At 52.0% G+C, this 24,197-nt stretch overlaps 1 protein-coding gene across 4 annotated transcripts in view; it reads left to right on the top strand.

Annotated features, from left to right (window-relative positions):
- The window catches only part of PTPRS (protein tyrosine phosphatase receptor type S), a 149,129-nt gene that overhangs the window by 28,867 nt on the left and 96,065 nt on the right, over window positions 1-24,197 (top strand). Inside the window, exon 1 of one of the 4 annotated variants that reach the window (XM_048287756.1) lies at window positions 8,894-9,088. The exons of the other annotated variants lie outside the window; for them this stretch is intronic. The gene's annotated coding sequence lies outside the window, so the exon portion shown is untranslated. Of the gene's footprint in view, window positions 1-8,893; window positions 9,089-24,197 lie in introns of those variants that run through there. 4 annotated transcript variants of the gene reach the window in all.

The following is a 24,197-nucleotide window of genomic DNA, read 5'->3' as shown; positions in this document are numbered from 1 at the left end:
TCCCTGAGGTCACCAAATGGGCTGCTCTGGGAATTGGCAGTTCTGGAGCCACTGGAGCAGCAGGAGGGGGATGTGGGATACCTTCTGCCACTGAACTCCTTGAGCGAAGGAGTAGGAAAGAAAACCTTGATTTTTAAAAGCTGTCTGGAGGGCAGATATTTCAATATGCCCTGGCCTGGGAAGGGGAAGGCAGCTGTTTTTCCTGGTGTAGGAGCAGTATCCTGGTGGTGTCACAGGGATGCATCACACGATCCTTGCCCAGAAGTCACTGTGCCACCCAGTGTCCATGGAAATGTCACTTGTCTGCCTGCAAAAGCAGGAGGATTTTCATAGCCATGAAGGCCACCAAGAACTGGCCAAAATGGGGACCTCGAGGAACGGCCACAGTGAAATCCAATCTTGGACCGGCGCTGCGTTCCAGGATCAAGTCCACGTGTAAAATCTTCCCAGAAGGTTTAGTGTCTGCTGGCTTTGCCTCCTGGAAACACTGTAGGAGGGAGGTCACCTCTCCATGAGACACAGTCAGGCCTTTAATCCGTGTGTCGGGGCTCCACGTGCTCACACGTGTGTGGTGAATGCCGGGTGTGTTCAGGGCTGGATTGTTCCATGCGGGAAGGACCTTGGGACACACAGGACGTACCCTCCAGCTGCCTGACGTGGGCCCTGTGCAGCAGCGACACAGCCCCAGCCAGGCAGGGAATTCCCTGCTTGTGTTGTAAAATAAGCCCTTGTGGGTGATTTTTTAACCCCTTTTCCGTCAGAAATTGAGAAAATTGGGAGCAAGGAGGAGCAGGAAATTCGTGTGCAGTGAAGAAAACATTGGGACTGAGATGAGGGTGGTACTGCAAAACATGAAACGCGTGAGGAGCGTTGGGGCTGTGGGATCTGTGGTCCTTCCTTGTGTTGCACAATGTCAAGGTGCTGAACTGCCTTTTGAATTTTGATTTCTTGTCTGTGTTGAACAAAGTGGTGGCCAAGGGCCATGGCAGTGCAGCAAATCTTGTGTCTGCAAGGTTTCTGAGGACGAAAACCTTTAAATACTGGTCTGAAGAAGACAGGAGAATGAAAAATAAGGGGTAAAGTTACAACTCCCATCCTGAAAATGCATTTATTTGAATTTTAGCAGCAAAAGGCAGAAAAATTTAGGGGAGGGGGAGCAGAGGGAAGAAGTGGCTGTGAAAATGAGTGCAGGGAAGTGAACAGCTGTGTCCTGTGAAATGGGAGCTGCTGGGATTCAAAGGATTATGTCACTAACCAAGACCTGGCGTTTGCACTGGAGCTGAAGGCTGGAGCCCCAAGCATGCAGGCAGGAGGAAAAATCAGTCACGAAGTGGGTGAGGCTGGAAAGGACCTGCAGAGGTTCAGGCTGCTCCAAGCTGCCAGGTGAGTTCTGTCCTGCTGGAGATGGGCTCCAGCAGCCAGGAAGGCTCTGGTTCTGCAGTGTCTTGTGGGTCTTGTTCTGGGAGTGCTCTCGTGCCATCCATGCCTTGTTCCTGAAACACTGAGTATGTGTGGAGGAGTGAAAACTTGGTTATTTGCCATTCTCCAGCGTTTACAGATTTGGTGTCTTGAATGCCCCAGAAAGCCACAGGCAAGTGCTGCTCTGTGCTCCCTGCCCAGTCCTGCTGCAGGTCCTGTGCCAAGCAGTGGTGGCTTGGAGCTGGGAAAAGCTTCATCCAGACAGGTAATTCCTCTGAAGCATCTGCTTTTGGGTGCTGCTGGACTAGATGAATCACCAGTGCCTGCAGCTTGACGTGTTTGATGGTGGCAGTGCTGCCTGCCTGCAGGGGAAGGAATTGTAGTCCATTACCAGGAGTCCATTTCTCTTGCCGAGGGTGGAGCGCCCGGTTGCTCGCTCGTGTGCCATGAAACACTCTCCTGACAGCGCGTTCCAGAGCAATATCCCCACATGAATGATGGCCCCACGCTTGCTTTATGCACTGCCCTGAGAGGTGGGAATGTGTAAATCGCACCATCCGAGTGATTTAGCCCCAGGTATAGTTGTGATTCAAAATGAATTTCTATCCCTGCTTCTCCCTCGTGCCCATGCTGGAGTAACGACTCGTTGTAAACCAGGAGGAAATTGCAGCAGCCCCTGTGCCGGGAGGATGTGGCTGTCCCCTCTCTGTCCCCTGCATCCGCGGGCCCTGTGCCAGCACAGGCTGTGGGTTTGGTATCAATCCCTGTCTGTCTCTGGGACAGAGATCCAAATCCATGTCTGTGCCTGAGCAGGGAGCCATGGCACAGTTTCCATTGGGCTTAATAGGGAAGATGAGTGACATGTTAAAAGTGGCTTTAGGTTTTATGCAAAGCCAATGATGCTTAAGACAGCTGGGGGATTTTAGGGTTTTCAGCAAGTTTTGTTGGACAGAAAATTCCTTTGGAAAGTGTCGCCAGTCCGGTGTGAAATTTCAGTGGATTCAAGGTGATGGGAGTGGGTGGCTCGTGCTTCACACTTTGTTGTCACTCTGGGGAGTTGAGTTTCTTCCCTCCTGTTTTGGAGAAGAAAATGTCAAAGTCAGGAGAAAGACACATTTTTCTTTGAGGCAATGACCATTAATATTAAAACTTCTGGGGATTTTTTTTTTAAAGATTAATTTTGCTTCTTGTCTGTACTCTGGTTTAGATCTGAAATTGCTCTGGAAATGCAAGTTTAGGCAAACACAGAGAAAAGGTGAAGCGTGGACTCCACTGTGCTGTTTTCCTCATGATTTGCAGAGCTCTTCTAGTGCTTCACCATTCTCCTGGCTCTGCCTGATGTCCAGGACTTGGTTGTTCCTGAAAATTTAAACGTCAGAGGTACTGAAAAGGGATGAACCTCAAAGACTCAATCCCTGTTTGAGGCTTTGGCTCTCCCAACACAGACATGGTGTGGGTGCTTTCTTACAAATCCTTGAATCTACCTCTATTCATTTCACTGTTTCAAAGTGAAATAATTTTTTGAGAAAAAACTGCATTTGCTGATCCTTGCCTGGAACCAAGCGTGGCTTGTGGATAGCCAAATAAAATTCTCAGTTCAAAGTGTTTCAGCAATGTGTTAAAGTTTATGGAGCATTTAACAAACTTTTTTCGTGTGCAGTAGTTTATAGTGCCAGCAAACAGCCAAGTGTCACATCAAAGTTGTAGTCTTTTCTCACTTAATGGCTCAATGTTTAGTGCTTTTTTGGTTTATCTTGGGTGGCTTTTCAGCCCACAGCTCAGAATGGTTTTTTCTTTCCTTTTTTTCTTTCCCAAAAACTCTACAAGTGAGATTATGAATACTGATTTAGGGCCCGCAATTCAAGCCAAGTGCTTGGATTTATTTTTATCTTTAAAGAAAGAAAACCACCAAAGGCAAATAATCCCAGGGACTTCAGTGGAGTTCTGCCTGGGCAGTTCCCTGCTGGGCTGGGAGAGCAGAGGAGCAAGATGGAATCTGCTCCCATCGAAGGCAGGGAGAGTTTTGCCATCAACTCCTGCAAACCCCTAATGATTTTTCTCTTAACCAGGAGCTGGGATGTGACACCAGTGGGGCTCCACGTTTGCTGCCTTCTGCCGAGATTTTGGGAGTTGCTCCTCTTCTGGACTGGAAAAGGATGGGTTTCAGGGAACTCTGCAAGGGCTTTCCTCTGCCCGGGTCCTGTAGGAGAGGAATAAGGAGGGGATGTACAGGAATCTGAACCTCCAGAGCAGCTGCTTCCATTGGGAATGTCCTGGAGCTGGGGGTTGTCACTTCTACTAAATTTGAACTGAATAGGTGTAAAAACTCTGTAACAGTTTCTCGATAATGCATCATAAACCATCTGATTTACTTTATTGTAGATTTAATTATGATAATGCACATACATACAATCACGTCCATGCCCAAGATCTATTCAGTAGTAAAGGGTTTATGTAATGTGATAAATAATGAAACCTGAGCTGTAGCAAGAGCTCCCCGTAGCATCCTTCATCATACACTGGGAGTGGGAAGTCTTCTCTTCCGTGTGAGCGACACAGGGCTGGATCACTGAGGTTCAGCCATTTCCAAGGGGCTAGGTTGTGGCAGGGGTGTGATTTCCGTCACAGCGCCTGCGTTTCAGTCTGAGTTTGCTTTGGAAATTTTCTGTGGAGTGGAAGACGGCGTAAAATGTCTTGTTAATGCTGATGGGATCTGGCATTGGCAGTAGCCAGTGAATTGGTATATGAGAGGCATGTAAACAAATTTGAAACCAAAATAATCTGCCTGTGTATTATTAAAAAACAAGCCAATATGCAGCAATAGAATGTGAGGAAATGCCATTTTGAGTTTCTAACGACAAAGCTCTCGCACGTTCCTCCCATGATTTATATAATTGCCGAATCGCTTTGATGGCTTGATGGAATTACAGCTCTGCATTACACAATGGATAATCAATCAAAATAAACGGTGTTTACCCCTCTGCTGCAGCGTGTGTATGAAACAGATACATCCGAGTGGGAATTATTCTTGAACGCTGGCATTTGTACGGAGTTTCGGGTGTGATTTTGGGATCTGATATCTGTGTAAACCTGACCTCACCTTGTAGGCTTCAAAATCGTGCTGGCTTCAGCAGGGGCTGTAGTAACTTGCTTTTTCTACGGTGCATGTAGGAACATTTCTGCCTAAATATGCAGTGGGCTTGTTTGTTTAAATATCATAGAAATCAAACCACAGCGAGGAGACAGAAGGTGCCAACACCTGAGCTCTCTGTAAGGGCTGGGTCAAGCTTGTAGGCTGAAACTCTGCCTTTGTAGGCAGGCTTGGAGTTGGTCTTGGCTGATGTTAAACGGGCTGTTCTCCACCTCATTTGCTGCACAAGTTATTGGAGTTTTAGTGTCTGGCTTTAGAAGAATTTCTTACCCTATTTACCAAATGTGCTGTTGTGGAATGTGAAAACCCTTTTTTGCAGGATTTCGGGAGTAAAAATTAAACCCGGTCTTTGTAGCGAGCCGTAGCTGGGATAATGTATCGGTGGTTGATATTTGTATTTAAATAGGGGGCTTTGCAGGAGATGATGCTGTTTGTTATTGCAGAGAGTACAGTGCTGTCCTTCCATGGGTCTTTCCCTCTTGCCTACCCTGTTTCCCGTCCGTTTCCCTACTGCCAGGGGTTTTTGGGGAGGCTCTGGAGCGCAGTGTAGGTTGAAATGGCTTTCCCGGCGCTGCAGAGCCGGACTGTGCGTACACAGCGGCCCTGGGGTCCCTCCTTCACGGGCAAAACCTGCCAGATCCTGAGGAGAGGAGAGAAGATGGAGAGGCTGGGGGCAGGGCTGCAGGCACAGCACCTTGGCACTCACTCCTTCCTCGCTGCAGCAGCCCCGGCTCCGGCGAGGGGGGATTTTTGGCATCTCTCCCCATCGCTCTCCCCGGAGGATCCCTTCTCCTCTCCCTCCTTGCCTCGCTGTAACGGGATCACAGCTGCTGAGTAAATGTTAAGATAATGGTGTTATTACGGAGTAATTATACTGCAAGTTATTGAATTAAAAGTGATGAGGCTGCCGGTGCTGCTGAGTGGGGAGAGGAGGGAGAGGCTGGGTGGGGGAGCGCAGAAGGTGGAGAATGGAGAAAACCTAATAAATTTCCTCTTGTCGAGAGCCCCTCGCTGCCGGGACTGGGACTGAGAATGAATGAAAGGGAAGCTCAAAGAGCTAATAAATAAACCATTTCCCTGAGAATAGAGGGTATAATTAGAAACCGTGGCCCTGTGGTTTTGTGTCTGCCCTGGGGTGGAATCTGCTCAGCGCTGTGCTGTGGCAATAAAACAGGGAGACAATGTGGAGATGATGTCGCACAGTTGTTAACTTTTGAGGAGGGAGATGCTTTGTTCCTCTCTTTTTCTAGGAAAAAACCAATAATAATAATAAATAATTTAGGCTTTATGTTGCAAAACTTCAATAACTGACTATACCCTGGGGCCTCTCCATCAGCAACTCTGGCTGATCCTGCATTTTTCTTTCTGTAGATTTTCTTGGAGGGGAGGGTGATTTTCACTGTAAATCTTAGAAAACTTTACTTTCTTTCATTTTTCTTTTTTTCCTCTCAAGAGAGGCAATCCTGTTTGTTTGTTGGGTTTTTTTCCTATCTCAAGCTGAGATTTATCTGCAAATCAAACATCTCCCACTGCTCTGCAGCCATAGCATTGGTGTAGCTCTGCTGCCAGAGCTCCAGGAGCGTTTGGACACCGCTCCCAGGGATGCGTAGGGTGGGATTGTTGGTGCCGTGCAGGGCCAGGGCTTGGGCTCGGTGATCTCTGTGGGTCCCTTCCAGCTCAGGGTATTCCGTGGTTCTGTGAATCCATTCTGCATTTTCGAGATGGTGATAAGGAGCGCCGTGGCAGATGCGGGGCGCACCGTGGGCTCCACAGTAAGCGCAGCACCAGGGATGCATGGAAGGAAAAGAATGGGAGCATCGCCGCGCGGTGACGGGGAACGGGAGAAGGGCATGTGCACCGTGCTCTCTTTGGGTCTGGACAGCCTTTAACAGCCCCAGGCTTCCCATGGTTTCGAAGATAAATACATAGCTGTGTCCCTGCTCTCCCAGCAAGGTGCATCCCTGCGTGCCGGGGTCAGGCGTCGGGAGCCCGTGGATCCGCAGAGCCTCGGGAGCGGCTCCTTTTGTGTGCAGTAATCGGCGGGTCTGTGAGGAGAGGAGAGGAGAGGAGACAATAACTGCTGAGGAAAGCCGGGGGAGGAGGGAGGAGCGAGCGTTCTGCTGCCGTTCAGCCTCGGAGGATCCTGGGTGGCTTTGGATGAAAGGGGATGATGCTCTCGGTTGGGAATAGGACTGGTCCCCCCCCACGGGTGTTTGTGAGGATTAAGCAATTCTTTCTGAGAAGCTCTTTGGTAGGTGTTAGAGAAATGTGGAGTGTTTACCTTACTTTACAATTTAAAAAGCCCTAATAAAATACACAACAGGAGTATTAACAATGAAACTATTCTGAGGATTATTAAGCTGTTATAAAAGAATGGAAGAAAATCTGCCAGGCGTTATGTTCTATTCCACTAGATATTTAAATTAATGCCTTCCTATAGCAGCTCCTTCAAAAATCTTTAAGGCACTTAAACATCTTCGGTGAATTAGATACTTGGTGATGTTAAACAGCTCTTCAGCATCCTCTGTTCATGGAGCAGGGGAGGAAACTGAGGCAGAATGATTGGGGCAGTTCGTTCACCATGGGAAGGGTAAAGTGGAAATTTGCTTCACATGGGTTGGCATGATGTATAATGGAAAACGCCCTTGTCCAGCAGTGCTTCCCACTGCCTGGGAGTGCTGGATCGTGTTCCTTTCCTCTTCCCCACCTTGCCCTGCTGTTGAGGAGCAGAGCCATGCTGTTGGCACCAAGAAATTCCTTATGGATTTGCCTTTTGCCTAATGGCTGCTGTGGCAGTATTTACAGCTCTGCCTGTGCCCATCTCAGGGAGGCCCATAAACCCTGATATAATGGTATTTCCTTGTAAAAGGCAATTTGTAAAGATCTGTCTGTGGGCTGCTGTCACCATATCCATGGGATTTATTTCCAGTTTATTTACGGTTTGTGCTCATGTATATGCAGCTCTTCTTTCCCATCATAATCCAAAACTTGATTGTCCCTTGGACTTACTGTCATTTGCAGCATCAGCTGAGCAGGTCCCTGGGCTGCCTCTCTCATGCAGGTTGATTTTTAATTTTATTTTCTGTTTTGAAGGATGGAGAGGAATGTCTGTAGGCATTGCATCAACCTTGGCCTTGGAATTTGCTTCAGGCAGCTGCAGCTGCCAGGCCGCTGTGAGTGGGGCGAAGCCCTTAGCATGGGGCAGACCCCCAGCACCACAAAGGTTCTGTGTGAAATTCCTGGCTTAGATTTAGGTTAATAAATGAAGGATTTCCTGACTTTGGGGCACAAATTGTTTGGTTTAGAAGTGGCTGATTTAAGGAGTGATTTCTCCCTGGTCTCTGCAATCTGTTTGTGATGGGATTTGGGGACTCTCCTTGCTTTGCCTGTTCTTACGAGTACTGAGTGTAGGCAGTCAATACCTGGAAGTGCTCATTTAAAAATAAGGTTATGGCATCCAGCTGTGATGCTTTAAATTATATCAAATGCCAAAATTTGGTGTGTGCTTGGGATTTCTACTTGCTTTCACTCTTAATGATCCCGAAAGGCTCAGCTCTTCTCCATGCTGGATATGCTTGGTGGAAGTCAAACCTCTGCCTTGAAGGGGAGCAGCCACTGCAGCTGAGCTGGGAATAGCTCCAGGATCTTCAGCATCAAGGTGCAATCCCTCGTCCACTGAGCAAACCTTGAAACAGATCCTGGCACATCCATGGTCCTGGGCAGACATCTGAAGAGCTGCTGACCCAGGAGAGCTTTCTTCAAGGAATAGTTCAGAAAAGGGACCTGAGCTGGTGGATTCCTTTGGTACATGGAGGAACACGCTGTAGATATTCTGAAAAAACAAAATCAAATGGGAGAACAGGTAGTGGAGCTCTTTGAAAGTTGTTCAAAGGGACTCTGTCAATGTGAAACTCCTATTTATGGGGGGTTTTTTTCTGCCGCCTCCTTTCTTTTGTTGATACAATCTTGGAAGTGGGAGGAGGATTTACAAAAATGCTTGTGTTTTTAAGCTGCTGCTTCAGACACCTTTTTTCCCTGGTAAATATTGTGTAAGAAGCTGAAAAGAAAAACACAGAAAACAAACACAGAAAAGTCCTCATCAGACCCTTTCTCTAATCACTTCAGAACCTGAAAACCAGCTTTGTCACGGGCTGTGCTGTAAATGTGTCCCCACAGATGCACCAAGGACAGACCTGTAAAACCCATCCGAACCTTTAAACCAGACCAGTGACTCCTCTAAAGGTCTGTTGGGACAGAGCAGGGGCTCAGCCCCCCCCTGCTGGGGCTCTCTGGGAGGCACCTCCAGACGCCTTTGGTCGTTCTTCAGGTGGATTCATCAGTCTCTGACTGGGAAGGATTACTTTGGGGTTTTGAAGGGCGTGTGAAATAGCCTCGAAGTCAAGGGAACAGAAGCACACTTCTGCCTCTGCTGTGCTGGACTCCATCAGGACATCCCCAGGGCCGGCGATGAGGACCACGGCAGCAGAGGGAAGGCAGCCAACACTTCAAGCAATAAAAGTGAGTTTTTAGAAAGTTTTCTGCTGCTGGTTTCAGCAGCAGCAGCAGCACTGGGATGGTATGAGTGGTGTACAGACCTGGCACATGAAGCCAAGGGGAACTGAGGAAGGTGTGAATTTACTGAAATAAGCACCAGAAGCTCTGTGGAAGCTACTTTTTGTCTCCTTCAGGTGCTCACTGGTTACTAGGAGGCTGTGTATGGGCTGAGCAGCCTCAGGAGAAGGTTATATCAGAGCAGACTTAGATTTTCCTGTAAATTAACAAGTGAAGGCAGAACTTGTGGGGTCTCTTGGCTTTTCCTTCCCTGCCTGGCTCATGGGAACTCCATATGTGCTTTGGCTGCTGGGCGATGCTCAAACAAGCTCATGCTAGAGCCGTACCAGCCCTGGGTTTGCAAGGAGCAGGGCTCTTAAATGAGTGTTTTCTTGGGGATTTGCATTGGTTTGGCTGAACTGTTTGGAAAAGTGCAAGAGAACAGGGAAGAGGGAAGCTTTCCTCCGTGGCTGGGCCACGATCCGTGGGCTGCCAGGGTCATCGTGTGGCACACGCGGGCAGGGAACGAGAGCAGGCGATGAAGGGCTGAATTACAGGGAAGGATGTGGAAACCCGTGCTCTGAAAGGCAGCATGGTTTGCCCGAGGACGTGGGGTGATGGAGCTGGGGCTGGAGCTCGGCAGCTCCGGTTCTTGTGCTGGAGCACGGTGTCCAGGCTGGTGCTCCTGCTGGGAAGTGGTTTTGGCACTGATTGCCAGTACCTTTACCTTGATTTTTCTGGCTGTCAAAAGAACTGTAAGGGCCTGGAGGACTTGAGCTCAGATGACTGGTCTGGATGTCTCTCCCTGGAAGCTATGGAAAGCAGTACTTGCAGTCCTGTTTGAACTTGTTAGTTGACAAGTTAAAAGGTTGTTTTGACCCTTGGGGATTTTTTTTTTTTTTTAAATGTTTCTTTCACCTTCCCTCTTCCAGCTTTATGAGAGGGCCAAGCCAAGAGCTTTGTATCCAGCAGTAGGAGTGTAATTACAGCAAGTCTGGGCGAGCGACTCTCCCCCAGGGCTGTTTCAGAGTTGGGTTTTGCTTCTCTTTTTCTCCCTCCCCTGCTCCGTGTTATTGTTCTCGTCCCTCCGCCTCCCCACGCACGTGCGGTGCCGCAGCAGCTGCGGGACCCCGACCCTTCCCCCCGAGCCCTGGCGGGAGCGGGCGGCCGGGGGATGCAGCCCTGGCCGCAGGAAGCAGATGAGGCAAATTGGAGCTGGAAGGGAGCCGGAGCCAACGGGCTCGGCCGCCAGCCCAGGGCGAGCCATGGCCGGGGAAGGGCTGGACGGGACCCAGCGCAGCTGCTCTGGCCGGGGGAGCCGGGCCCGGCGTGTCCGAGCGGAGCGGAGCGGGCAGCGCCAGCGGCACCCGGAGCACTGCCCGCCCGGGATGCGGCCCCGGCTCCCGCAGCTCCCGCAGCTCCCCCGGCTCCCCCGGCTCCCGCAGCTCCCGCATCTCCCCGCTCCCGCAGCTCCCGGCTCCCGCAGCTCCCGCAGCTCCCCCGGCTCCCGCAACTCCCGGCTCCTGCAGCTCCCGCATCTCCCCGCTCCCGCAGCTCCCCCAGCTCCCGCAGCTCCCGGCTCCCCTGGCTCCCGCAGCTCCCAGCTCCCCCGGCTCCCGCATCTCCCCGCTCCCGCATCTCCCCGCTCCCGGCTCCCGCGGCTCCCGCTGGCCGCAGCCAGCCGGGCATTGCTGGGTCTGTGCCACCCGCGGGGCTCGGCGAGCTCCAGCTCCGCTCCTTTGTTCTTCGTTTATGCCCCATCCCTGCAGTGTCCAAGGCCATGATGGGCAGGGCCTTGAGCACCCTGGTGTCCCTCCCCATGGCAGGGCTGGGGCTGGATGAGATTTAAGGTCCTTCCAACCCAAACCATTCCGTGATGCCATGAGCTACCCAAGCCGTGTGGGTGTGGGTGCCAGGGAGGCACACAGCAGTGCATGGGGAGGCTGGAGCTGTGTTCTGCTTGGAGAGCAGTGATCATCAAAGTCCCTTAATTCTCAATTAGTATGTCTGCCCAAGGCTTTAAAATTGGTTAGATAGACCTCATTAGAAGTTAAATCTGAATTAACCTGTCCTTGCACAGGCGACCCCTGGGGACCCCAGTGGCAGCAAAGCCGGTTCCTGTTGGGGCAGCCCCTTCCTGGGCCAACGTGGGAGCATTTGGATGCATTCCCCTCGCAGGACACTGATCACAGCAGGGCTCTTCCCATGGCTCAGCCCTGCCTTGAGCTGGCCCTGGCACAGGGCTGCCGTGCCGGGGTATTTTTAGAGAAGATAAGAACAGTGGAAAGAGAGAGGTCTCCATTCCAAGGCACTTGGACTCTTTAATTATGTTTTTGGTCTAGAAAATTACATGATTCCCAGAGCATAAATAGAGAGCACACAGAAGGTAATTGCACCTCTGGGTGCAGATGAGCTGGTCGCAGGGAGAGGCCATGTGGAGTCCAGGATCAGTGGGAAGAGGTGCAGGGGGAGGGAGAAATGGGCTCCTTGGAGCTGCTGGATACTGCCCCTAATATTGCACCTGCCTCACCCCAGGTTCCTGACACCCCGTCCTCTCCGTGGTGCTTATGGGGGACCCACAGCCCCATAGAGGTGCAGACCAGTCCTGTGAGTCACTCCACTGCCATAAATCCCTGCATTTTGGGGGCAAACCCACCCTTGGGCCCTCCCTGTGTTGCCCACAAAACTTGTGGTCGCGATCTGCCCCTGCCAGAATTACCTTTTACCCACTTGGAGCTGATTTCAGCACAGTTGCTGACTTGGCTTTATTAGTTTCTTCTTTATCTTTGGATTCCTGCCAGATGTCCTTGTGGCCCGTAAATTCTGCATTCTCTGTGTCCATTATCAGTGGTACATCCTTCTTTCCAAGCTTTGTTCACCTCCCTCTACGTCTGAGATCATGAGAAGTATGTCCAGCCCTAAACCTTAACAAGGCAATTCTATCAACAAGTGATTTGTTTTTCTAGCACCTGGATATCACTTAGAGCTTGTTTGCTACTCTGTTTCATGGATTAAATCTCCCTTTTTGTTGATTAGGCTTGAAAGTACACAAAGACCAAACATCAAAGAACATCCTTGCTTAAGGAAATTTTACATATTCCACATTTTGGAACACCTGGGCACAGAGGCCAGTCCAGGTTTTCCGGAGATGCTGGAGATGTGTCCCTGCCTTTGGCTGGGGTGTGCCCTGGCCGGCTCTTGGCTCCACAGGGAGGAAAGACATTTAAAAAGTGTTTCCATGTTTGTACCTTCCATGCTGCTCACGAGTGGGGAACCTGCAAGGAGAGCCTCGGTTTTCTCTGCATTTCCTTTTCCTTCAGAGCAGCCTTGGTTTCCAGCTGTAATCCAGAAGTGCCTGATGGAGAATATGGGCCTCAACGTGCATCTCTTGCCTCCATGTGCTGCCCAAAATGATGTTCTTGTTCTGCAGCAGAAGGGGCAGAGCAGGACCATTTTCTTTTCAGTACCTTATTTTAATACAGACAAGCTTAATATTTGGGGTGTGCTTTTCTTTTAAAGCATTTAATTAAAAAACCCCCGAAGCTCTGCCTTGGCAATTTTCTGTGTGTCCCCACATTTGCGTGGTTCCCTGTGATTACACAAGGAGCTTTCTCCAGGTGGGACCTCATTTTCCAAGCACTTCCCACCCCATCCCTGGAGTCCTGATGTTCTTGGGATCTGGAGCCTGTATTTGGGGTGAGTCCAGCAAACTCTTTGCTTGAGAGGGAAATCAAAGGTCTTGATGATGGGAGGAAGCCTGACAGCTGGAGCTGGGAGATAGGAGAGGGACTCTGAAGAAAACAACTGGGATTGGATGAGGAAATTTGGGCTTCAAATCCATCTCCAGCTGCAGTTTGTGGAGCAGTTTTGCAGAGCCTTCCCCCAGCCTCCCTCCTCCGGTTTAACCCTCCACATGGCCAAGTGCTGGAGATGGGGGATTTCCCCCTCCTTCCTCCTCACTGTTCGCAGTATAAATACATGGAGCAAAGCCGCCAGCTCTGTTTATTGAACACAAATAGAAGATAAAATAGTGGAAAACCAATTTTTTCATGCTCATTGGTGGGAAAGATTAAAATTATGCAAATCCTCGGCAGCGAGCTTGGTGCAGAGATAAGGGGATGTTCAAGTCAGCTGGCTGCCTGCTAATTCACTCATTGAAAACGAAATGAGCAGGAAAGCTGTGAGCGGCGTCACGGGCCCCTCACGGCGCTGGGATTTCTGTGCTGGGAGGAAGCTGAACAAAGAAAGCCCTTTTTTGGAGGTGTGCAGGATCCGTGCTGAGATGCTCACCCTGGAATCACGTGTCTGCCCAGTGCCTGGGGAGCCCCGGGATGCAGCACCTCCACCTTGGCCAGGGTCTGTCTCCAGCCCCTGTGCAGTGACCTGAAATCCCCTGACCTGGTGGTTCTGGGGGAGAATCAGGTGGAATCTGCCACCTTGATCCCTCAGCTGGATTCCATAAGCAGAGCAAGGCTGGGAGTTGAGTGGGAAACCACGAAATAAGAGTGATGCTGGTCTTGGTGCTTTCTGCTGCACCAGTGTGGCTCTGGGGGGCCGCGGGAGGCAAAGTGGGTTCAGCAGGACGTTCCCTAACCCGGTACAAAGGGTTCTGCAAGGCAGGGGAAGGGCAGGCCCCTGCTGAGTGCTGGATCTGGGCTTGCCCCCACGATCCCAGCGCTGCCATCGAGGAACCAGTGCCCGTCGCTCCCACCCGTCTGCCCCGGACACGCCCGCCTTGCAGTGGGAACCCAGTCTTGAAATTCCCCGTATGCGCACGTTCATTAATTTTTGCAAAGCAGCAGTGCTGTGGGGGTTTTCGCGGGATGAAAGGCCCGTGTGTGTGTCTGGGGAGGATCAGGGTATGTGCAGATGCGTTTGTGGTCAGAAAGAAGCGAGTGAAGCGGCATCGCATCGCCCTCTGACTCTGGGTCTGACTCAGCCCTGAGCTTTGGCTGAAGGAAACTTAACTCCTTTAGACCAATCTGAGCCTGTAGTGCTGGAGGGCATTAAGTGGCCACCTCTGGAGAGGTATTAGGGTGAATACTGGGGCTTTTTGCTCACTGTGCTGCTCGCTTTGCCCAGCCCAGGCTCCTCAGTCTGTGCATTTATTTCTTGGGATCTCTCAAGATGTTCCAGGCACAGGGGAGACCAAAAACCCCCACAAACGAAAACCTTGTAAAGCAGCTGAAGCTGCTGACCATGCAAAGGCACCCAGGAAATGATGAGGGCTGCTCATTGTGCTGGGAGAGGGACCTGGTGCCAGCGAGTGTTTTTGGAAGGGTTTGTCTCACTTCCTGTCAAATCAATATTTATTCACAAATCTATTTGTTTGCTTTTGTCATTGAAAACTCTTGTGGGCTTTTTTTTGTGTGTGTGCGTTGTTTTGTTCCCCTTGTGTATTTTTGGCTGCACAGTGCTGGCGAGAGGGGCTGCCACAGCCTTTCCTGGCTCCAGTCATTCCAGCTGCTTCTCCTAACCCGTGGTTTTGAGCCTCTTTTGTAAGGTGGGACCTGGCTGGCAGCTCTCCTCTGCCTGGGCACGGCTCCCTCCCCACTCCCCCCATGTGCCCTTGGGCTGGAGGTGATGATGGGTAGGAAGGGGTTGACAGGAGCAGTGTTTTTCCATTACTGTGGATCACAGTGGAACAGGGGTGTGGAAGAAATCAACTGCCCCCCAAAATCGTACAATCACAGAGTGGTTTGGCTTGGCAGGACCTTAAAGCCCATCTCATTCCACTCCCTGCCATGGGCAGGGACACCTTCCACTGTCCCAGGTTGCTCCAAGCCCCGTCCAGCCTGGCCTTGGGCACTGCCAGGGCTGGGGCAGCCACAGCTGCTCTGGGCACCCTGTGCCAGGGCCTCACCAAAATGCAGTTTCAGTGTCAGTGCTGGCTCTGCTCCTCTGTGCTTGGTTTTCCTTCAACTCCAGAGCTGTTGCCAAAGCCACTGCCGGTTCATGCTCAGGGTCCTGGGGAGTATGGGACACCCCCTGCATCCCTGTGATCCTGCAGGAGCTGCCTGGATCAGCACGTGCCAGCCTTCCCCCTTGGCCTTTGGTCCTGCTTGAGTTTCACCATCCCCACCAACCTTCTGCTTCATTTCTTTTCCATTTTCCTGTGAGTGAAACAAATAATGGCTGGAGCTTTGCCCTCCCTCAGCTGCTCTCCCTCTTCTCTCCTCCTCCATCCCCTGACTCATTCCTGATGCCCCAGCCCATCCTCTGCTGTTTGTTCCCTCCCTGCCCTCACCTCCTTGCTGGTTCGTCTGCGCTGCCGTGGTGCCCAGCGTGAGGACAGGGATGGGGATGTGGCACCTCTCCTTCCCTGCCAGGGTTCCGGCTGCTGGCCCAGCCCTCTGCACCTGCCCAAGGCTGCAGGATGGGGACGGTGCTGCGACGGAGGCAGGGCCGGGGCTGGAGCTGCAGGTGGAATAAAACAGGGATTTTTACAGCCAGCTGAGGACCTACTGTGCTCGGGGATGTGGGGAGAGCTTTGCCTCCTCCTGGGTTTGTCTGCTGAGCCCCATAGCTGGAATATTATTTATCTGCCCCCAGCCAAATCACGCAAAGCTAAATTGAGCTGTGGCAGGCGAAAGTGTGAAGCGTATTATTAGGAACAGGGAGCTCTTGTTCCACAGCTGCTGCTGCTGCTGCCGCTGCCGTTGGTAATTAATGTTTGAGGAATTGCAGATCTTCATTAGGAGAACAATTAGATTAACGAGAGAACTCGAGCCGAGGCTGTAGTGGGAAAGGGCTGGGGGGAGGCTTTAAAAACAAAATAAAATCCCTCCCTGGCACCCTGCCTCGCTGCTCCAGAGACGTGCCGATGCTCTTGGAGGCACTGGGAGGAGACTGGTCCCTCCTTTCCAAGCGGTGACAGGCACTCGTGGCCTCGTGCTGGGGAGGGAGCATGTGGGGGCTTCATTACGGGGAGGAAAGAAGCAGTCCGTGATTGTCATAAATATTTCAGACAGCCCAGCACCCATCACTTGGCCGCAGCACAGGTTTATTAGGAGAGAGAGCTTTGGGCAGAGGCTGCTCAGGGCTCAGCAAGGTCCTGGGCTTGCATCGTTAAAAGCTTTAATTGGTGTCCTTGTTGCTGGAAACACTGACCCCTCCGAGGCAAGATCACCCCGGCCACGAGGTATCGCCTGCAGGGCCTGGGCTTAATTCAGGCCAATAAACAGGCCTGAAGCTGAGGGATGTAAGATGCTTCTTAACAATATTCTTTCAGCAAGAGTTTTTTGGGGTTCCCCCCACCCCTAGTTTTCTTCCCTGTGCTTGTGCTGGGTCCATCCATGAACCTGCAGCAGCTTTGCCCTCACGCAAGGAAGGTGCTCACAGCTGGCTGATGAGCAGGATGCAGCAGGAATTCACTCAGGGTAAATGAACCATTTAGAGAGGTTGTAAAATCACAGAAAGTAACAACAGAAGGGAGGTTGGAAGGTCAATTAGTCCCTCTCGCTGGCCCAAGGCAGCACCATGCGTTTGGAAGTCGTCGGAGGCAGATGCATGCCTGGCCTTCCTAAAAACCTGCAGTGGTGGTGTTCCCATCCCTGGGCTGTTCCCTGGGTCCCTGGCTGTGGCCCCACTGCTGCCTCAGCCCCACACAGCCTCTCCCGTTGGGCTCCAGCAATGTCCTCCCACTGGGAGATGTTCCAAGCACCGCTCTGGACCAGCCACACCGTGCCCAGCTTCTGGTGGCAGGGATAGAATAGAGGCTTTTCATCTCTTCTGGTTTTAGGAAATTTAACCACAAGAAACTCTTGCTCTCCAGCAAGGTGGAACCCCTGAGTGATGCCAACAGGTCTGAGCTGGGATGGTTCCACGTTCTAGTGGAAGGTGTCCCTGTTGATGGCAGGGGATTGGAACAAGAGGATCTTTAAGGTCCCTTCCAACCCAAACCACTCTGGGATTCTGAGGAGGAGGCTGTGGGTCAGCTCCCAAAAGCAGAGAGAGTTGGGGTGTTAGAAATCCCAAAGGTGGTGTGGGGGGCTCAGCTTCCGTTCACCATCTCTTCTGCCCAGCCCCAGGAGAAAGCTGGAAGTTTTGCCTTTCAGGGGACAGCAGATTTCTCCCTTCGGTAATTGATGGGGACAAAAAAGTTGCATTTCCTGGCAACTCCAGATGGTGCAGTGACAATAAAGCCATTTTCTGCAATATGGTGGCTTCTGCATGTCCGAAGGAGAGATTTGTTGTTGGCCCCATTCCTGTTTGGCTCGGTGCCTCCGAAGATGGACGAGCCGTTCCCGAGCGCTGGCTGAGCAGGCGGAGGGTCGGGGCCCTGGGAAGCTCCCGCAGCCGTGCTGAGCAGCAGGGAAGGAATCTGTTGCTGTGAGGCAGTGCTCTGCCCTGCCCTGCTGGAAATGGAGGACACACAGCACCCTCCTCCCTGGCCAGGCACAGCCCGTTGCATGTGGATGGTCCTCACCTGCCGAGGAACTGTTACTGCGTGTTTAATTCATGGCCCGCAGAAACAGCGCCGGGAGCGCTCAGCCAGCGCCTACTCAGAAGAATCTCCCTGCCTGATCCTTCTGATGATTGACTGCTACAAAGACACCGAGATGATCTCAGCAGCTTGTCAGAAAAAGCCCTTATGTTGGTTTAAGGTAACATGTAAAACGACGTGCCGAGCAGGTGGAGACTTTTTGAATGCTGGGTAATGGGAAGGTTCTCCCATGGTGCTCTCACACGCTCCTTTCCTACAGCCTGCTCCAGCAGGGATGTTACCAATCTCCAAATGCTTACAAAGGTTTTAAGCCACCTCTGATGTGTGCCTGGTGTGTCTGGGCTGTGCATGGGCTGCTGTATCCCACCCAAGGAAGCAGCCAGCTCTGGGCTGGGATGTCTGGACCGGCCTCTACAGCTGCTCAGAGCACAGAGGGAGGAATACCAGATTCAATAGAAGCAAACTACCTGGGTGAGATCAGGCTGTCAGGTAGGAGCTGGAGTGCTGTGAGGCTGGTGTTACTCCCAGTTTCTGCCTGTTTGGCAGCCTCTTAATTTTGCATCTTGTATGGAAGATGGAAATGGCAGCAGAGCCCTGCCTGGCTGAGCTGCTCAGCTGGGAAGCGCCGCTGGCTTGTGCCACCTGGGGGTTGCTGCATGTTGGTGTGGTTTGTGGGCTTCAGTCAATGCATGAAGGTAATTTCTGGAGGCACCCACTGCAGCTGGGGCTCTCTGCAAGGATGTGACAAGAGCCAGAGGCTTCCCTAGATAGACAGCCCAGAATTAAATCAGAGGGAAAGCAAGCACGGAGCATGGATGTGGCTTCCTGACCCCACTGCTGACCTTGAGCAGTGCAGCCTAAGCCTCTGACCAGTCTGTTCTGGTGTCTACTGGTCTGCAGGGCTCTACCAGCCCAAGCAGTGACCCAGCATCCTCCCAGCTTAGCTCTTAAATTCAGATGAGATCACGACAGCAAGTGATGGATGGATTTTTTCTTTCTCTCCTCCTTTCTTAATCTCCCCTGGCTGGTGGGTCTGAGACACAGGATTCCTGCCAGAGCAGGGGAAGGGATTTGCTCATCTTGCGTCTTGCGAGCTCAAAACCAAATCCTCTTTATGGAGTTTAACCCCCTGTGTTGGCTGGCAGGGCTGGAACGCCTGGCAAATGGGGAGGGGATGAATGCCGAAGGAGAAGGCAGAGTGAGCTCGAGAGAGGAGGCCCAGGAATGACATCTCAGTACCGAAGAGGTGCGCTCTGAGTGGGGCTTGATGGCAGCACTCCTGATCCTGGGGTGGAAAGAAGGCAGCTGGAGGCATCGCTGGGCCTGTGGCCATGGGAGCCACATTGCCCCGTGCGCTCCAGAGCAGGTGGCTGTGAAACCCAGGGAAGACAGCTCTTTCCTAATAACCTTGATTAGCTTTCCTTGCTGGTCACTAATCAGCAAGGTGCAAGCAGTGGTGATGAAGCCAGCTCTGCGCTAGGGACAAAGAAAGACAAGCCTCTTTATCCTTCTTACTGCGGCTCAGCAGCCCGTCCTCGCCTGCAGAAGGATTTGCTGGGGTGGTTGTGTGGCTGCCACTCACCCTCCTGGCTCCTCTGTCCCTTCCTCACTGGAGCACAGTTCTGCCCCTTCCATGGGTGTGAGGAAAGCAAACAGCTCATCAGCTGCACTGTTGCCACAATGATTTTCATTCACCATCAAATAGCAGTTAGGAGAAACTTTGCGTGTTTGCTTCACTACTTTTATTTCCTGTCACTTGTGATGAGGAGAGTGCCCTGCCTGGGGACTGCAGCAGTCCCATGGCATCTCCTAGCCTGGTGCCCAGGGATGTGCAGACAAGAGTGGCCATGAGGTCTACAGGCTGTAAAAAGGAAATTTATTTCTTTTCTTTTTCATTTCTCAAGGCCCTAGGCTTGCCTGTCTGTGGGCTAGGGGTGTTCCTGGGCTGGAATTCATGAGAAAGGAGGGACAGTCCCTCTGCATCTCAGCCATGGGGGACCCTAAAGATGATAAGCAGGGGGTTAAGTTTTCCTCTGTCTTCATGTAAATCCAGACCCACTTTGTCATCCTCCATGGAAGCCTCTCTGGGTTCAGTGAGCTGGGAGGGAGCAGGGTCCTTGCCTGTGACTGGTTAAAGTCTTCCAGTCTGCTGCGTTTAGAGAGAGTTCTGTATTTTGGTTTTTGTGTGAGGTGTGTGCCTGCGTGCAGTTTGGGGGTTTTTTTGGGTTATTTCACTCATAACTCGTATTGTTGGGGACTGTTTCTCCCTGGGGATAAAAATGAGCTGTGCAAAATCTGGGTGAAGCTGGGGCTGGGAGTGCTCCTGTCCCTGGGGCGGTGCTCTGGTGGGAGCAGCAGGAGGGTCCCCTGCCCGGGTGCCCCTGCCCAGGTGCCCTGAGGCTCCCGGGCTCGGCTCCGTGAGGAGCCGGGCGCTGATGGAGATAACAAAAGGAGACGATGGATCGGCGATCGCGGTAATGAGAAGGTTGTTCTTGCGCGAGGGCTGGTGACATCCTACACCCATCCGGCACTCGCAGCCAGAGCTGATAAAGCACCCTCATGTTCCTAATTAACTTTCTGGAATGTTTTTTCCTTCCTTTCGATTTTTCATCTCTTTTTTTTCCTTCTGCTTGGGCTGCAGGCTGGTGGAAGATGCTCTGCTCGGGCACCAGCCACAGGGGAGCAGGTTGCCACACTCGGCCGTGCTCCTCCCCGGAGCGAGGGATCTCCGTGGGGCAGGGACTGGCCTCCAGTGCTCCTGGCCTGGCTGCTGGGGCTGGGAACCCACTGCTTGTCCTCAGGGGACAGTTTGCACAAAACTTTTTGTTAAGAACCACCTATTTTGTGAGAGACCAGTTTAGGTTGCCCTCAGAGGGCAGCAGAAGACTTTAGGAGCTGGAGGAAGGCCAGGCAGGTTTCTATCAGCAGGTGAGCTCCTGTTGGTGAGGAGTAGCAGTGTCAGCCCTAGGAATGGGCTTTGGCCCCTGCTTCCACAGGGGTTTGGGGTGAAGGAGGGGCTGGCATTGCCTCGTGCTGAACACAGGGGGAGTCCCTGTGCAGACCCGGCAGAGCGGTTTGGAGGGTGGAGAAGGTCACAAGATGCAGCAGCATCCAAATTTCTGCGTGAGGGGAGCAGAAAGCCAAAGCTGGAGGGATTAGCCTGGTCAGAGGGACTGATGCCATCTGGATAGGCTCTTCCCAGTACAGGTCATCTTCGTGCCATGCTGAGAGTCAGGAAAGCACCGGTTCCTCATTGTTCAGTGGTGTTCTCATATGTTCCTAGGTGGACACGCACAGATGTGAGGCCAGGCAGTCTTTCCTCCCCAGGAATGTGGAGTTGATCTGAACCTCCACTTGATCTCAGACAAAGGCTTTTCCTTAGCTTGGACTCCAGACATGAGAAAGGCTGTTGCACTTTGCTGGTGTAGGCAGCAGAAGCAGCTGGCTGATGGGGTCTTTGTTGAGTTTTTGTCTTTTTTGTCGTTTTTTCCCTCTGCTGTGTGCAGTAAGCCAGCATTACCCATCAGCCCAGGTCCCAGACTTGGGGTGCAGGCGCTTTGGGAGGGAGACACTGGTGATTTTAGCATTATTTTCTGTCAGAAGATGGTGTTGGCTCCCCTGGCTGAGCTGAGGATGCTGCAGGATGTGGCTGACGGACGGTTATTTACCCGGCGCTGTCGGCGTCCGCGTGGTGAGCGCAGAGCCGGGATGCAGTCTGTGCCCCAAGGAGCTCCCAGTCTGTCAGGCAGCTAAGCTGGGGCTAATGATGAATGACTTCTTAAATAAATAAATAAAGCTCAGAGGCAGGGAAAAAGAAACGTGAAGTATTACCCTGAACCACAAGGCAATTTAGTTGACGGTTCCTGATGCCGTCGGGCGCTCGGTGGAGATTGCGATGGTTTGTTGGGAAATGCTGAAGGATGGGGTGTGTTTGTGTGGGAGCGAGGGGAAGGGGATGGGGAGTGTGGTCCTGGGTCAGATCCTTCCCTCTGTGCACCCTGGAGGAGAGCCCAGCCCTGCAGAGGAGAAGCCACATCTTCTGTGCTGTGCTGGCCCAGGAGGATGCTCCTGGGATCTCTGGTTGTTCTGGTGCTGCCTCCGTCTCGACTTTTTGCAGGGGGGTCCTTTGGGTCCTCCCTGTGCTGTGGCCACAGCCCCCCAGAGTGTGGATGGGCTCCCTCAGGAGGGTGCAGCCAGGCCAGGGGAGCTGTGCTTCCTCCTCCTCCTCCTCCTCCTCAGCTGATCCCCGCGGGCTGCGGCGCTGCCCCTCTGCCCTGTCCGTGCTGCGCTGCACCTGCGGAGCGCTCCGAGATGCATCACTGCCTGTCACAGCTGTCACTGCGGGGCACGTGGCGGGGGGAAATTAATTCCTCCTGACGATCCAAAGCCAACCCGGAGCTCTCCAGTCTCACTTCTCCTGCAGTGACCACAGCTTAACCCTCGCTGTGCCGTCGCACCCCCAGGCAGGGAGCAGCATCTCTTGGAACACCCACATGGCCATGCCCCAAAATGGCCCTTGTGCCTGTTGCTTGGGGATGATGCTGGGCACTTCACACACATGGAGGGACCAGAAATGCCACAGGGGGAAAAAAAGAGAGAGAAAGAGAGCGTGTGTGTGTGTGTGTGTGTGTGTGTGTGCATGCAAACACAGTGAGCTGTCTTAGTGTGCAGTTTCCTCTGGTTTTCCACATTGTAAAAAGGGATAATACTGTCATATTAAAGCACTTGGAGATCAGGGGATGAAAAGCAGCGAATAGGACTGAGACAGTCCTGATCAAAGCTCTTTTTTTTTCTCCATCTGTGTTTGTTTCCCCATGGAAGATAATACTCTGCCTTTTTCTTGTAAGTATTTTTTTAAGGTCTAAGTAACTCCGTGATAGATAAACAGCCTGCTTCACTCTGAAGGATCTCTGCTGCCTGCTCTAATTGTGTTTGCCAAACCCCTGGCCTGCCTTCAGGAGTGGCTTGGGGAGCTGCATTCGAGGCTGGAGGAGAAACTGTGTCCAGCAGCTTTAGGGTGGAAGGGACTGACTTGGAAATGCTCCATCCCATCCTTTTTTTTGGGCAGGATCAGGCATCTTTTGAGATCAGTCCTTCCTGCACAGCCCATGGTGCTTGGCACCTAAAGCAACCTGAGTGTGGCTGCCCCATCCCTGGAAGTGTTCCAGGCCAGGCTGGGTGGGGCCCTGGGTACCCTGATCCAGTGAGTGGCATCCCTGCCTATGGCAAGGGGGGTGGAACGAGGTGATCTCTGAGGTCCTTTCCAACCCAAACCATCCTGTGATTCCATGGCGTGGGCTGTGCCAGGCTCCAGAGCCAGCACTGCACGTTGGCATCTCCTTGTTCCCCAGCACCCACGGAGAAGGACCAGGGTGGGCTCCCGGGCCACTCCTTGTCCCAGCCCTCGTGAGGCTGGGTTTGCCAAGGACAGGGTGTTGGATAGGAGCAAGCCGGAACTGTGCGGTAGTGAATTCAAATTTCATCTCTGCCCTCCCCAGGGGAGGTGACAAATGAGCTGGTGGTTGTGCTAAAAGCTTTCCTTTCTCTCTTTAAAGAGGTTGCTGGGAGGAAATGAAGTGACCCACTGACCTCTGTTAATACACAGCACAAACTAAGCTGGTGCTGCTGGAAGGAAGAGCCCTCAGTGCAGCCCTCTGCCTGCAAGGTGTTTGCTTCCATTGATGTGTCTAATGGGAGCAATTCTCCCACAGCAGTTGCTGAAAATGAAGATATTTAATCATCTCCTAGATCCAAGTGGAACTTTTTGCAGAGAATTTCTTTAAAATCACCCTTCTTCTTTTCACAGGCAGGTGAAACAGAAAAGAAGCCCAAGTGCTTTTTTTTTTGTGATTTTTTTTTTTCCAAGTTGTCATATTGTAATGAATCTGAAATGGATGCATGATTCCTCCCTCCTGGATTTTTTTCAAATGCGGAGCAAATGTTTCAATTACCAGCTCCGTGGGGGCTAAGAACAAGTAACATATGGCAAAACGTTGTGCAGAGAGGTTGTGGACTGCCCATCCCTGGAAGTGTCCAAGGCCATGCTGGATGGGGCTCTAACTGGCTCTAGTGGAAGGTGTCCCTGTCATTGGCAGGTTGGAACAAGGTGAGCTTTAAGGTCCCTCCTGTGGTCCTGTGAAAATCCCTGCACAGTTCTGACCCGTCCTGGTGTCAGTAGCTGCAGACACTGGTTTTTAGCAGCATTGCCCTGCTTAAGCAGTGAGGACCAAGGCAGCCAAACCCCTCCTTCTATATCCCCTCAGATACCCAAAGTAGCTTAAGGGAGTTAGGTGTCCAGCACCCTCTGAAATGGGAGTTGCTGGGGGGAAAATCTTCAAAAGCATCTTAGCGGCTTAGGCTAAGTCCCTTTGACTCCCAGGGGAACTTAAGCTCTTAAGAAATGTAGGTGCTTTGGAGCATTTCACCCCCTGTGCCTCGCTCCACTGGATCCCTGCGGGTCCCTGGCTTGGTCCTGGCTGCAGGAGCTGCACTGGGAAGCTGCTTCTTGCATACACTTCTCAGTTTTATTATTTTTAATAATGCTCTCCCAGACCCTGTGCTCGGTGCTTACAAGCTGCACACATGGCCTTGCTTAGAGCTGGAGATTAGGCAGCACACAAGAATGAATGT

This window comes from Corvus hawaiiensis, chromosome 28 (genome assembly GCF_020740725.1).
Source record: "Corvus hawaiiensis isolate bCorHaw1 chromosome 28, bCorHaw1.pri.cur, whole genome shotgun sequence".
Classification (NCBI taxonomy): domain Eukaryota; kingdom Metazoa; phylum Chordata; class Aves; order Passeriformes; family Corvidae; genus Corvus; species Corvus hawaiiensis.
This window is presented reverse-complemented; position numbering and strand designations above follow the sequence as displayed.